At 46.0% G+C, this 15728-nt stretch overlaps 1 protein-coding gene and 1 long non-coding RNA gene across 7 annotated transcripts in view; one reads left to right on the top strand and one right to left on the bottom strand.

Moving 5' to 3' along the window:
• The window catches only part of RAI14 (retinoic acid induced 14), a 176587-nt gene extending 170688 nt beyond the window's left edge, over positions 1-5899 (bottom strand). For 2 of the 6 annotated variants that reach the window (XM_063664709.1, XM_063664711.1), the window contains exons 1-2: positions 4831-4957; positions 3079-3155 (exon numbers count right to left, since the gene is read on the bottom strand). The gene's annotated coding sequence lies outside the window, so the exon portion shown is untranslated. Of the gene's footprint in view, positions 1-3078; positions 3156-4830; positions 4994-5663 lie in introns of those variants that run through there. The other 4 variants (XM_054487014.2, XM_054487002.2, XM_063664712.1 and 1 more) reach the window with 4 other exon arrangements.
• Positions 5900-5966: 67 nt separating this feature from the next.
• On the top strand, positions 5967-13058 carry LOC129036084 (uncharacterized). Its single transcript, XR_008502498.2, has 3 exons — positions 5967-6155; positions 9358-9715; positions 10420-13058. It is a non-coding gene; the product is annotated as an uncharacterized LOC129036084 (long non-coding RNA).
• The last annotated feature ends 2670 nt before the right edge of the window (positions 13059-15728 follow it).

Here is a 15728-nt window from a genome sequence, read left to right as displayed (position 1 = left end):
ATGATGTACACTCTGCAACAATCCAACAAAATACACTTTTTGTTCTTAGAAACGCAGTGTGGATGGGGGACAGTGGCTCATGCCTGTAATCCCAGCACTTTGAGAGGCTGAAGCAGGAGGACCTTCTGAGCCCAGGAGTTCAAGACCAGCCTGGGAAACATAAGGAGACCTTGTCTCTGTAAAAAGTAAAAGAAAAACTAGGCAGGTGTGTTGGCACGCGCCTGTAGTCCCAACTATTCGAGAAGCTGAGGTGGGAGGATCGCTTGAGCCCAGAAGTTCCAGAACAGAGCAAGACCCCATCTCAAGAAAAAAGAAAGAAATGCAGTATGCTTCATATTGCTTGGGATGGCTGCTGGCCTGTTAGTGCAGATGTCGTGTGGAATACAGTCAGCATCTATTGGTTATGCATCTTCTACATTCATCACATTGGAAAACGAGGTTATCACAAAAGGAAAGGTGGGTGTGCTTCCAAGCACCATGTTACTTATGTTTTCCTCTAAATTCAGGATTAGGCAAAATGTTGGGAGAAAAAAAGTCTGAAGATATAAGTGGCTTGTAGGATATATCACATAGATTTAAAAGGAGTAGTTTCCCTAGAAGACATTTTTTTTTTACCCTGAAGGAACCTGTAAATATGAGATATGGTGCACTTACCAGCACCATTTAGGATATCCAGTAAGTGTTAAAGGCGAAATTCCACAGAGAAAAAATCACAACAAAAAGCATATCCATTTGTTCATCAAACATCTGTTTACCTACTAGGGGTCAACATTGTTCTAGACACCATGAATACAATAGTAAACAAGAGTGGCAAACTCCACGCCTTTGTGGAGCTCATAATCTAGTACAGAATACTGATATAAATTATAGATTGAGTATCCCTAAACCAGGAATCTGAATCTGAAATGCTCCAAAGTCTGAAACTCTTTGAGCACCTACATGACACCAAAGGAAAGATCCACTGGAACACTTCAAATTTTTGGATCAGGAATGTTCAACCATGTAATACAAATACTCCAAAAATTTTAAAAATATCCAAAATCTGAAACACTTCTGGTCCCAAGCATTCTGGAATAAAGAATACTCAATCTATACATGGCAAGCTAGAAGGTGGTAAGTGCCTTGGAGGTAAATAAAGCAGGGACGAGGTTGCAGGCTGGACTGGAAGGAGGTGTCTGAGCATACACCTGAAGGTTTGACACAGCCACATAGACGTCTAAGGGAAGTGCTTTCCAGGTAGTGGGAAGAGCACATGCAAAGGCTCTGAGGCAAGACGCCTGGTGATCCTTTTGTAGAATTCACGAGCGTGATGATTGCATGTGTAACATGTGTCTGCCATGAACTTAGGGAAAAAAAAAAAAAAAAAAAAGAATGTGCCTGGCAATTTGAAGGAATGAGGACGCCAATGTGTTTAAATGCCTTAAACTCCTTTCAGCCTGCGGGGTTACCATTAGGGGAAAAATGCGTCACTAACACAGCAACATTCTCACAGACTCTTAGAACAGGAATGTGCCTTTGTAAATGCTTACTTCTACCCCTTAATCTTACCAAAGAAATGAGGAAGAGGAGGTTGGGTGAGTAATCCAAGGTCACACGGCCAGTGAGTAGCTGAGAAAAGGTTTCTGCACAAGAATCCCAAACAGCACCACGGATTTGTCTCACGCTTCAATTTTATAATGAAGAGGCACTTTTTCTTTTTCTTTCTCTCTTTGAGTCGGAGTTTCGCTCTTGTTGCCCAGGCTGGAGTACAATGGCCGGCGGGATCTTGGCTCACTGCAACCTCCTCCTCCCAGGTTCAAGCGATTCATCTGCCTCAGCCTCCCGAGTAGCTGGGATTACAGGCATGTGCCACCACGCCCGGGTAATTTTGTATTTTTAGTAGAGAGAGGGTTTCTCCATGTTGGTCAGGCTGGTCTCGAACTCCTGACCTCAGGTGATCTGCCTGCCTCGGCCTCCCAAAGTGCTGGGAGCTGAGACAGGGTCTCTGTCGCCCAGGCTGCAATGCAGTGGTGTAATCTAGGCTCACTGCAGCCTTGACATCCAGGACTCAAGCAATCCTCCCACCTCAGCCTCCTGAGTAGCTAGGACCACAGGCACAACACCACACCCAGCTAATTTTTGTATTTTTTGTGGAGACGAGGTTTTACCATGTTTCTCAGGCTAGTTTTGAACTCCTGAGTTCAAGCAATCCTCCTGCCTTGGCCTCCCAAAGTGCTGGGATTACAGGCGTGCAACACTACACCAGTCCCACTTTTCTTATTTAAAAAAAAAAAAAAAAAAGAAAAAAGAAAAAAATAATCCAGCCAACTAATGTAATCTTCTTAGAATTTAATCAATTTCACTTTTTTAGTCAACAGATAGCCAAGACCATACAAGCACCCTAAATATTTGTTGAAGAATGAATAATAAATGCAATATTACCTAAACTTCATTACCCTGCAACTAACTGAATAAGTGTGTAACAGAAAAATTTGTGCACAAGAAGACATCTCAGGATGTTTATTGTACAAACTGTTATAGTAAAAAGAAATAAAAATAAAAATAAAAATGGAAATAGAGTGTCACTCAGCAGAAAAAGTGTAACAGTAAAAAACTAGGCCAGGCACAGTGGCTCATGCACTGTGGAAGGCTGAGGTAGAAGGCTCACTTGAGGCTGAGAGTTCAAGGCCAGCCTGAGCAACATAGTAAGACCCTGTCTCTACAAAAACGAAAAAAATTAGCCAGGCATGGTGGCATGTGCCTGTGGTCCCAGCCACTTTGGAGGATGAGGCAGGAGGACTGCTTGAGCCCAGAAGATTGAGGCTGTAGTGAGCAGTGATCATGATACTGCACTCCAGCCTGGGTGACAGAGCGAGACCCCAGCTCAAACAAAAAACAGTGAAAAACCAGAAACCCTAACTTACTCTTGGCAAGGGAGTAAATATACTATACTTTTTTCATACACTGGGATTCTCTGTAACAGCTAAAGTGAATAAAGATCTATTAATACATGTATCTCAAAAACATAGTAAGTTAAAAATGCAAGCTATACATAGGTAGAATTATGCCATTTATGTAAAAAGTTAAACACAAACTCACATGTATTTTTTTGTGGATACACTGTAGTTCCAAACATGCTTGGGAACTGTGTGCGCTAACTTCACATTAGAGGTTACCTGAGGATGGAGGCAAAGGAGTAGGAATAGATCAAATATTTAAGTTATAGTTTATTTTTCTGTGGGGGAGAGGTATGGCTCAAATATGAAAATATTAGCAACCATTAAACCTAGGAAGTAGAAGACAAAATGGCTTACTATACTGTTTTTATGTATGTTAGAAATATTTCATACTTTTTTATTTATTTATTTATTTAAGACAGAGTCTTGCTCTGTTGCCAGGTTGGAGTGCAGTGGCACAATCCCAGCTCACTGCAACCTCCACCTCCCGGGTTCAAGCGATTCTCCTGCCTCAGCCTCCCAAGTAGCTGGGATTACAGGTGCGTGCCACCACGCCCAGCTAATTTTTTTGTGTTTTTAGTAGAGACGGGGTTTCACTGTATTGGCCAGGATGGTCTCGATCTCCTGACCTTGTGATCCGCCTGCTGGGATTACAGGCATAAGCACCATGCCTGGCCCTTATTTTTATTTTTAAAGGATGGGAAAAAAAGGAACGAAGGAAGGGAGGGAGGGGTGGAGGAAGGAGAGGCAAAAGTTGTCTACTGCATTCTATTAATTCCAAGGCCCAGTTGTTCTTAACCTCCAAACCTGCTTCTTCACCTTTAAAGCCTAGGTGGTAGTACGTGTACCTGCCTAGAACATGCTTTGAGAACTAGCTGACTGGAGAGAGAATTTCACTGTCAGGTTCACTACTGGTGGGCGGGACACTACATCATTCCCCCACGGAATCCCTAGGGGGCTCAGCATCCTTTCTTTCTCTTCAATTCAGATAACAGTAATAAGATTTTCCAGCAGGGTTATAATCACACCACCACCACCACCACCTCCAAAAAGCCATAAAACAATAAATTCATTACTGAAGCATCTCAGTGAATGGAGATGAAAACTGTGCAACAGCCCAGCATGGGATAGCTCTCCCAATCTCTGTTAGACAAGCACTGGCTAAAATGTAAGAACTGGATCAATTTCCTCACATAAAATCGACTGTCTTACAAACCCAAGGGGGAAAAAAATCACATTTGTTAGGCATCATTAAGAAAAGATTATCAGATTATATCCATCGGTAATAAAACTCCAAGCCACAGGGCGAACAGGGACCTGCAGGCTGGGGACAGAGCAGCCAAAATCCAGCCTCCCTGTGATTCCCGACCTCTTCTCCAACTCTGTGCAAAGCCCGAGGAGGTGAGGCTCTTCGCTAAGGCGAGCTTCGGCTATGTCCTAGTGATGGACAGTTCCTCTCTGCCAGGCCCCTGCAGCCTTGAGACCACATTCCCCAGAGATCCGGCAACGTTTCCCCATCCCAGGCAGCCGGGCATTCTCCTCTCCCGGAAGGAAGACGGAATCCCACCCCAATCACCCGTGAGCTGCGGCGAAGAGAAGCCGCTGGTCCCGAGGCGAGGGGCCTCGAGTCTGCAGATTCCCCTTAACATTTCTGGGAGTAAAGTTGGGCTTAGCTGGGCTCCTGGCAAATAAAGAGGAGCCTGGAAAGACAGCCATGCTCAGGCCCCCATCAGGCCACTTCGGACCCCTCCACGCTGTGCTGGGTTGCATCTGCCAACTCCCCGTCTGTTGCTTCTCCAGGCTCTGAGCCCCCTCCACAAAAGGGGGATGCGAAACTCAAAGGAGTTAGGAGGTCAACCCTGCAAACCGCAGAAACTAAACCGACGACACCAACCTGCCCAAGAAGGCAGCGAAGGTGGTTGAGGACGACACCCCCACCCCCCACCAGGCAGGGGTCGCGGGAGATGGCGGGCGCCTTTCTGGTGGTTCCACGTCCTCCTTCCTCCCGAAGTCCCGGCGGCCCCGAGTCTGCAACTCCAGCATCCGTTCTCCCCGAGCTGCGGCGGGGAAAACAAGGCAGGGGGCAGGGGCAGGCCCAGAGGGGTCTCGCCCCCGCCCTTGGGCCGGCCGAGGGGCTCCCTGGAGTCAGAGGAGGAACAATAGCGGACCCCGCGTCCCGGGAGCCACCCGGAGTCTCCCGCTCGCACCTCCCTCCCCACCTCCTCCAAGTTCAGCCGGTAGGCGGATTGGGCTCAGCAGCACCGACGCGGGGGGAGCGAGGTGCCGCGCGGGGCGAAGCAGGTGGGACGGGGCGCACACTCCAGGGTGCACCTCCGGGTCTGCTCATTCATTCCCACCCGCGCTCCCTCCGCCGCGGCCCCTGCCCCGCGCCCCGCCGCGGCCCCTGCCCCGCGCCCCGCCCCAGCCGGCCTGCGAGTCGCGGAGGACCCGGGAAGAACCCTTCTCCTAACTTGGCCGGGTCCTCCCGCTCTACCCTCATCTCCACCTTCCTCTCCTTCCTCTTGTCCCCAGATCTGCTCTCCGCAGACAGTGGGCTGCCGGCGGTGAACCAGGGAGAGGTGGCGGGACCCCGGCTGCAGCCCGCTCAGCCGCTCCGCCCGGGCGCCGTCCCCAGCGCCTCCCGCGCCCGAGCTCCAGACACAAAGGCGGGGACACGAGCCCGGGACCCCGGGCCGGGAGCCTCCCAACTCCGTGCCGCGCACTCACCCCATCGAGGCGGCGGCGGCGGCGGCGGCGCTCCCCGGACCCCGCTGGCTGCTCCACCCCGCCCGCCGCTTCCCCAGGAAAACGCGGCCGCCGGGCTCGCTTCCTGCTCGGCTTCCTGCGCCGCGGTCCCTCCTCCTCCCCCGCTGCGGGGGTCAGTGGGCGCCGAGCTCCCGGGCTAGGCCGGCGGGGCGGGGGCAGCGGCAGCACCACCACGTGGCCGCCGGGCGCCGGCCCCCGCCGACCTGGATCCAGTGGGAGCGGGAAGGGAGGCGCTAACCATTCCCCTCCCATTCCACCCCGCGCGGCCCCAAATTCCGCGAGTCAGGTGACCCGGCCCCGGGCTCTAGCTGGGACCTGCTGGGGGTGCTCCCAGCCCTCCAGCCCCCGGCGCATCCCCCGGGCCCGCGCGTCCCGGCTGTTAGTGGCTTGCTTTTAGTCTCCAGGGATCGTGGGACCCTTCTCCGCGGATCTGTTTCATCTTCTTAACCTGAAGTTAGTGGAAGCCCCCCACGCTCTGACCCCTGGGTTTAGGACGGATGAGATCCCAGATGCTGTTTATTTCTGATTAACTTCCAAAGTCGTTTGTGGTAGGGGCGAGTGTTTCAAAGTCACGGATCCAAGCCCCTTCTGACCAGAATCTAAAAGGTTGTTTTCCAAAATCATTGAACAGAAAGTAAAGTAGAATGTGCTCACGTTCTCCGGACTGAACCAATTGGTTGAAGTGACTATTTTCTAGCACTCATTGGGTGGTAAGGCAAGACTACCACCGTTCAGTGTTGTTCTGCTCAGGAGTTAGAAAGGAGAAACCTACAGCCTGAACTGACAGGCGAGATTGCGCATGGGAACGCCTTCAAAATAGTGTGTGGGAAGCCACGGGGTACAGGCTCACTGCCCCAGGTCCCCAACAGCTTCTCTTCCTATCCCAGCCCACTAAGGCCCGACCTTTGAATTACGATGGACTCCACCATTAATTCCAAGGATTTCAAAGCTCTCTATCTACCCACTCATCTAATTTGGGCTGGCTTTTCCATGCATTCTAGTCATGCTAACCAGCTGTGACTTCAGTTCTATTCACCAAAGCTCCTCCCTTCTCCTCGTTAGCTCTGCCTCCTTTGCTCAGGGAAGAAAGCTTTCTAGAATAAATAAAGTATTGAGTTCTTTCTGGGATCTACTGTAAGTCAATTGAACTTAAGATGGAAAAAAGGCCGATTCCAACAAAATTGAAATTCACCCTAACAGCTCAGTTTATAACGTGTCAGCTGCATATTAACATTTATATGGCAGATTTTACCTGTTCCCTCCCCCCGCCCCATCCCCCTCTCCCTACTAGGGAACAGCCTATCTCCCCTTTAACAGTTGAACTTGACAAACAAGGATCAAAAGCCTTGTAACTAGCTGTAGGGTCTTCACTTCCTACCATTATACAGCAAAAGTTCCTTAGCCAGGTGAGGAACAGCTAAAGCAAGATGTACACTCCTCTTCCTGTCCTTTATCCCTCTCTCAAACAAAGTCACACTGTAAAAGAAACGTGAACTGGCCAACATTCTTTTGGTTTAATGCTGGCAATTTCTACAATAGTGTTTCATCGTGATTTTTGTTAATGACATATTGTAGGGTATTTAAGGGGAACATTACTGCCTGTGAGTTTTCTGCTGTATTTTTGCAGGTCAGTCTTGTTCAAGTAGGGGCAGCTGGGAGGATGGGATTTGGAGTATGGTACAGGTAGATGATGCTGTCTTGGAAATTCGACGTGTGTGTATTCTGTAGGAACAGTTGACATTTTGAAGGAGTTAAAATATTAGACAACATTAAACAATGATTGTCTAAGGCAGGCACATCTGACTTTGATTCATAGAGGTCCTGTCCCTGTTCTTTTTTCTCTGTCCCAGCCACCTCCAAAGAGCCTACCAGCCTATCACCTCTTAGATTCCTATTGGTGGCTTGTGTATGATTCTCCTTAGTTTATATTCCAACCCTCTAATGTCAGCAAATCTAACTCTGGATGAGAGATCGTTGTGAAAGTATTCTTATTTTTTTGGGCTGTGCCAAGATCCTTTTCCAGATCCCCACTTTTGAAACTCAAAGCAACTTTGTAGTCTGTAGACTGAGCATGGCAGCTAAGTTCTGCCAACTGCGGGGGGATTAGTGGGGAAGTAGGAGGTTTAATAGCATCTTCTTATTGGTTGTGTTGCCCAGGCCTTTTAGAATTGCTAATTGGGTTCATTGGATACATTGAATACCACCCTTTGATGAGAACCAGGCCCGGGTGAAAGGGTTTGAGTTAAAGAAGCAAAAATAAAATGACCATCTAACCTGTGTAAAGTAGTGAAATCTTTTGGGAGGAGCAGTATGTTGTATTCCTTTATCCAAATATCAAGGTAACAGCGGCGTAATATGTAGTGCCGTGAGCACCAAAAGCAAGGAGACTGGGTTTCCTGACCCATTTCTTTTACTTATTTGCCATTTGGCCTTCACCAAGGGTTTTAACCTCCCCTGTTCCCCCTTTCCTCATTAGTAGAAGGGAACATCAAAGTACATGGCTTCCAAGGTCTTTCTTTTCTTTTGTTTTCTTTTTTCTCTCTTTCCTTCTTTTCCTTTTTTTCCTTCCTTTCTTCCTTCCTCTCTTTCTCTCTCTCCTTTCTCTCTATCTTTGTCTCACTTTGGTGCCCAGGTGGGAGTGCAGTGGCACAATCATGGCTCACTGCAGCCTCAACCTCCAAGCTGAAACGTTCCTCCCACCTCAGCCCCCACCTCCCACCCCACTAGCTGGGACTACAGGTGTGCGCCAGCACACCTGGATAATTTTTTTTTTTTTTTTTTTTTTGGTACTTTTGGTAGAGACAGGGTTATGCCATGTTGCCCAGACTGGTCTCGAACTCCTGGGCTCAAGTGATCTGCCTGCCTCTGCCTCCCAAAGTGCTGGGATTACAGGCATATGCCACCATACCCGACCTTTTTCAGTTCTGACATCCTAAACCTATTCTCTTAGTTTGTAGACCCTTCATAAACAAAACTGCCCTGTCATTTCATGATGAAACATTGTTTTCTGATCACACTAGCAGGTCAGTCTTGTCAAACCAACACAATTGTAAACTCCAAAGAGTGTTGCCATCCAGGACATCACAAATGAAATTCGTTGATTGAGTGGGCTTAATTTTTATTCTTGAAATTAAATTATATGATCCCTTTTTCCTTGCTCATCCTTCATCAATACTGGTTCTTCTTAGATTATGAGTATCTTGATTGCCCAAGTCTGAGGAACCAAAGCTAAGACTTGTTGGGATAACAAGAAACTGTCCCTGCAGGAGGAAGGAGAGATAGATATCACACTACAGCCAAAAAGTCATTCTCCACTTTATTTGGTGTTTGGTCAGGAGCTGACTGTACTTCTGGGTCTAGTTAGAGGCAGCATGATTTAGAGGAATGTGGAGATATTGGACCCAGTCCAGAGAATAGAATAAGAATGCAATAACACAATCAGAAGGTTGGAGGAAGATAATCTACCAAAAAAAGTCCAAATATTCATAGAAAAAACACTTTTTGTATTTTCCTGGGGATGTTTCCAAATAGAAGAAAACTGTAACATGGGAAAATTAATAAAATAACCTTGGCATTCCTTTTCATAATTAGTAAGACCATAGTAATGAAGTAGCCTGCAAAACACTAATTGGCTCATGGTTTTTCCACTTGCCAGGGAGTCAGCAGAGATTTCTCCAAGGGTAAGAGGCTACTACAATATTCTTCTCAGTGAGGTTGGGCACCTGCCGAGGAAACGAGGCTAAGATCTTTGGCAGTAAATACATTCCGAAGACCTGCATCAGTGCCCTGCTTGCAGAGTGTGGCAGAGAAGCTAAGCATCTCAAACTTGGCATTACAAACCTGAGAAGGCTGTAAGACTCTCTGGTCCATCATCACACAGGAGGAATATAAATCCTCAGAGCTGTGCTGGGCAGCATGTTAGCTGCTAGTCACACATGGCTACTGGACACTTGAAATGTTGCTAGTCTGAATTGTGTTGTGCTGTAAATGCAATTCACACCAGATTTCAAAGTGTTAGTATTTTACAAAATGAAAAAATATCTCACTAATATTTTTCTATTAGGCATTGAAATAATTTGGGGATATATTGGTTAAATATAATCTCCACACTAATTTCACCTATTTCTTTTTTACTTTTAGAAATGTGGTTACTAGAAAATTTAAAAGTATACCTGGCTTACATATTTCTATTGGTTAGTACTGCTGTAGGAGCTAATATTGGCAGCTAACACATATTTAGCATCTATTCTATACTAAGTACTTTTCTAAGCCATGTATATGTTAACTATGATGACTGTATACCTAATTGTCTAATCTGGGACAATTTTGAGAGTGAAAGAGGATGGGTAACTTTTAAGCCAGCCAGAACACTAGGACTAAAGGCATAAACTGGAACTGTCCTAAGCAAACTGGGATGTCAGGTCACTCTAATGTTAGGTCATTTAATCCTTACATCAGCCCTGTAGGTATAATTATCCCTTTGGGGCACAAGAGGGAACTGGAGCACAGAGAGATTAAGAACCTTGCCCAAAGCCACACAGCTAGTGAGTAACAATGTTGGGATTTAAACTAGGGTAAGCTGGCTCCAGAGGTGTCATTCTTAACTGCTGTGCAACACTCTCTGCTAAGAGCTAACATAGGATTGAAATTTTAGTAGGTGCAAGATTTTTCTTAATCCTCACAGCAACTTGGATGTAGTATTACCCTGTTTTCACAGGTGCAGAAACTGAATTTCAAGTAGATCCAGCAACTTGCCGGGGTCATAAAACCAGAAAGAGTGGAGCCGAGAATCAAAGCTTGGATGCCTGACCAGAGTGGTCCTTTGAAACACTCCTCTGTATATTGTCTTCAGGCTGCCTCTATTTACAAACTCTGATATTGACCTCATCACTTCTCCCAGTTCTGCAGGCAGAAGACTGCTATGAGAGCACTTAGGACCCAGGTGACATCAGCCTTGAAACAGGCAAACAAAAATGGAAAGCTAATCTTGGTGGCCTTCTCTTCTTCAAAAGGAACATTTTAAGATCCAAATAGCCGTCAGTATGGCCAAGTTGGTTGTTCGGCTGTGCATATCAGAAATTCCATAAAATATTCTCCAATTACAGTGCTGGAGGAGGGCATTATGAGGAGTTCATGAATATCAAGAAGGCAGTTAATTGGTTATCAGAAGACTAAGAGAAGTGGTTTCCACAAAGCACAGAGTCAGAAGCAATAATGTGGCGTTTGGAGCCACAAGTACACCAGGTGCAGCTTTTCTTGCTTCCTCTACAGTGGATCACAATCTTGGCAGCCCATTTAGAATGACCTGCTTTTAAAAATCACCAACTGCCTTGGCCCCATACCCTAGGATACTTACTAAAGTGGTCTGGTGTGGGCCCAAGCATTGGTATATTACAGTCTCTCCCTAGATCGTCATAAAATGGGCTACTGCTTTATTGGTTGTCCCAGCCATGTCAGCATCTGGCTCTTGACTTAGCATTGCAAGCAGAGGGAAATTAGGTAACAAGGGTGGGGTGGTTCTTGCCATGGACCTTGCAAAAGTTGATGCTCCAGAAAGATTTCTTGACAGAGTGATTCTAAACTGAGTTGCTATTTTTGTTGGTATCTCTCTGGTACATTTGTTTTCTATTATGGAGTTAAACCTGCCCTCCGAGATTCCTGTTTTCTTCATTGAGGTCAATTTCTGCTTATGAGATATTTTGTGTTCTTTCTTATCCAAATAGTGCACCCATAGTAAATCTGTGTACTGCTTTTGCTGATGAGTTATTTCAAATCTATTAATGGTTTCTTGTCTATGTTTTTCTTTTCCTTTTTTTTCTTTTGAGATGGAGTCTCGCTCTGTCACTGAGGCTGGAGTACAATGGCATGATCTCAGCTCACTGCAACTTCTGCCTCTCGGATTCAAGAGACTCTCCTGCCTCAGCCTCCCGAGCAGCTAGGACTACAGGCATCCACCACCATGCCCAGCTAATTTTTGTATTTTTTTTTAGTAGAGACAGGGGTTTCACCATATTGGCCAGGCTGGACTCGAACTCCTGACCTTGTGATTCATCTGCCTCGGCCTCCCAAAGTGCTGGGATTACAGGCATGAGCCACTGCGCTGGCCTTTTTTTTTTTTTTTTTTTTTTTTTGGATAAGGTCTTGTTCTGTCGCCCAGGCTAGAGTGCAGTGGTGCGACCTCGGCTTACTGCAGCCCCAGGCTCAAGTGATCCTCTCACTTCAGCCTCCCCAGTAGTTGGGACTACAGGTACATGCCACCACACCCGGCTTTGTTCATGTTTTTCAAAGGCTCTGTATCCATTTGGCTTCTGTTATTCATTTTCATTCTTCCATTTTTTGTTTGCTTTCTTTAAAATCCTTAGTAGACTATATAGATTGCTTGTTGTTTCCAAAATCTATCTTTGTACTGTATGAGTGAACACTTTTTTTCTTTTCTTTTTTTTTTTTTTTTTTTTTGAGATGGTCTCACTCTGTCACCTAAGCTGGAGCACAGTGGCACACAACTCACTGCAGCCTTGACGTCCTGGGCTTAACTGATCCTCTTGCCTCAGCCTCCCAAGTAGCTGGGACCACAAGTGTGTGCCACCATGTTCACTTAAATTTTTAATTTTTTGTAGTGACAGGGTCTCACCATGTTGCCTAGGCTAGTCTCAAGCTCCTGGGCTCAAGTGACCCTCCTGCCTTGGCCTTCCCAAGTACTGGGATTATAGGTATGAGCCACCACACTCGGCCATGAACACAGTTTTAAGAGACACTTTTCACAGCAGATTGGTCATGCTTAAGACATATGGCTGTACTACTGTGAAGATATGTATCTATATTTATATATATAGTTTTTTTTTTTTTGAGACAGAGTCTCACTCTGTCACCAAGGCTGGAGTGCAGTGGGGCAATCTCAGCTCACTGCAGCCTCTGCCTCCTGGGTTCAAGCGATTCTCCTGCTTCATCCTTCCGAGTAGCTGGGATTACAGGTGCACACCACAATGCCCAGCTAATTTTTGTGTTTTAGTAGAGATGGGGTTTCACCATGTTGGCCAGGCTGGTCTCAAACTCCTGACCTCAAGTGATCTGCCCACCTCAGCCTCCCAAAGTCCTGGGATTACAGGCGTGAGCTATCATGCCCGGCCTACTGTGAAGATACTGAACAACATTCCACAAGTTCTTTGTTTTGCTTTAATACAAACTTTTGTAACTATCCAGCTATGCACTTTAAGCAGGTTTCTCACATTCAGGATGAGAATTCTTCTATCTAAATTATTATTCTTTTTTTGCCTTCTCTTTCAAAAAGAGCCCTGTAGTTTTTTGTTTTAGACTTCTGGTTTAAGTTTCCGAATAAAAAGATGAAGGCTGTGAAAATGTGCTTGACTGTACTGTGACATGCCAGAACATGGAACCAGAAAAGAGGAGAGGGATGGAACTGTGGGAGTCAGGGAGACCGCTGTGAAAATATTCCTTCCACATGAATAGCATTCCTTCTAAATGATTAGAGTTTAGAGTGGAAGGTCCCAGAAGCCACCAGAAGCAGGAAGAGAGGCCATGAGACTTCCACTTGTGGATTCCTGGAAGGCTGAGAACACAAAAGCCAAGAAGACATATTGACTTCAGGATAATAGACCACAAAAGTGGGGAGGAAAGATTCTGGTGTTAAGGATATCCAGGTCACTTTTGGCCAACCAGAGGGAAGTTTGTCCTTTCAGATTATGTAACAGGGAAGGAAATTTTGGAAGCCCTTGGAGAGGACCAGAAAACAAAGCAAGGTGGCACCGAGTGAGCCTGGGAAACTTGCCACCAAAAGACCCAGGGATCAAGGTCAAACAGAGGGTGGTAGAGGTCTGAGTGGGTCTCGTGTTTGCTTTGTGGGTTTCTGGGAAGCATTTTGAAATATTTTTACTTAAACTATGTGTCTTAAGAGGACGCTCCCCATTTACATCCAACATAACATGCTCATATGAACAAATGTAAATTATGAGAACATCCTGTGTGCTCCTTCTTATCTGGATTCTCCTTTCCTGACCACACTGCCTTCTGCTCCAAGTCTGGGCATGCTGATTTGCATGTTTGTTTGAGAGGCATGGAAAATCATTAGAGTTTAGAGTGGCATTTTGGAGAAATTTTTGAATGGTGTGAGTGAGACCAGTTCTGCAGATGGTCAGTGAGAACCAAGAAGGCACACCCAGGCAGCAGTTCTCCTAGCATGGCCTCGAGAGTGGGCTTCTACACCCCCAAGCAGTTGTCAGCTACTGGGCAGCACTCGTGGTGAAAATCACTTTTATTTTCTCTTTTTAAAAATATTGTACTTATTTATTCGTATTGTTATTATTTACTTTGTGGGACTTTGTTTGTTTGTTTCTATAGAGATAGGGTCTCACTTTGTTGTCCAGGCTTATCTCCAACTCCTGAGTGCAAGCGATCCTCCCACCTTGGCCTCCCAAAGTCCTGGGAGCCCCCGTGTCCAGCCTAAAATGTATTTTTTATTAACTATGTTTTGAGACAGGGTCTTGCTATGTCACCCAGGCTGGTCTCAAACTCCTGGGCTCAATGGATTTTCCCACCTCAGCCTCCCAAGTAGCTGGGACAACATGCATGCACCACTGTGCCCGGCTTTTCTCTTTGTTTTTAAATATGAACTAAAGATAAAAAATGAAAGGATTTATTTTAGGAAGGGAAACAAGAAGTCCTCTATCAGGTAGTAAATTTTAACCCCAGTTTCTCCACTTAGTAGCTGTGTTTTTGGGGGCAGATTACTTAATCTCCCTTGGCTTCATTTTCCTTATCTGCCAAATGGGGGTAACATTAGTACCTGCCTCTTGGGTTATTTTGGAGATTAAATAATTATTACATATGAAGCCTGTACAATAGTGTCTGGCACAGAGTAAGAACTAAATGAATAATATCAGGAAATATTACTAACATTGAGACGCATAAGACAATTGTAAAGTCTGAGGGGAAATAAGAGAGTGGTATCTATGGAAATTAATTCAACTGTCATTAAAATGGTCATAGATTAAAAGTTAACATTTCTAAGATGCCATTTGTTAAGTCTTAAATGGAAACTTTATTTATTGACTGATATGTAAGATACAACATTGCACACACACACAAAAAAGAAATATGAGATGTTCTCAACTTTCAAGGAGCTTCTGTCCTGTCTGGAGAGATTGGAGAGATGGCATATCGACATTCACGGACAGATGGTCAACAAAAGAAGTCAGCAACTGACTTCATGTTGTTATCTAACTCTTTTTTTTTTTTTTTTTTTTTGAGATGGAGTCTCACTCTGTTGCCCAGGCTGGAGTGCAGTGGCACGATCTCAGCTCACTGCAACCTCTACCTCCCAGGTTCGAGTGATTCTCATGTCTCAGCCTCCCCAGTAGCTGGGATTACAGGCACCCACCACCATACCCAGCTAGTTTTTGTATTTTAAGTAGAGGTGGGTTTTTGCCACCTTAGCCAGGCTGGTCTCGAGCTCCTGACCTCAGGTGATCCACCAGCCTTGGCCTCCCAAAGTGTTGGGATTACAGGTGTGAGCCACCACACCAAGCCAGCTATCTAGTCCTTTGGTGCTATTCTTCAGTTTTGCCAAGCCTTGTTGCCCAGCAAGCTGTGCCCTTGAAAATGTGAGGCATAGGGGAGTCCGTTCCAAGATGGCCGAATAGGAACAGCTCTGGTCTGCAGCTCCCAGTGTGATTGACACAGAAGATGAGTGATTTCTGCATTTCCAACTGAGGTACCTGGTTCATCTCACTGGGACTGGTTGGACAGTGGGTGCAGCCCATGGAGGGCGAGCCGAAGCAGGGCAGGACATCGCCTCACCCAGGAAGCGCAAGGGGTCAGGGGAGTTCACTTTCCTAGCCAAGGGAAGCAGTGACAGACTGTACTTGGAAAAACAGGACACTCTCACCCAAATACTGTGCTTTTCCAATGGTCTTAGCAAATGGAACACCAGGAGATTGTATCCCGCACTTAGCTTAGCAGGTCCCATGCCCATGGAGCCTTGCTCACTGCTAGCGCAGTAGTCTGAGATCA

Source organism: Pongo pygmaeus, chromosome 4, assembly GCF_028885625.2.
Source record: "Pongo pygmaeus isolate AG05252 chromosome 4, NHGRI_mPonPyg2-v2.0_pri, whole genome shotgun sequence".
Taxonomy (NCBI): domain Eukaryota; kingdom Metazoa; phylum Chordata; class Mammalia; order Primates; family Hominidae; genus Pongo; species Pongo pygmaeus.
The sequence above is the reverse complement of the archived record's forward strand: the minus strand, read 5'-3'. Positions and strand labels throughout refer to the sequence as shown.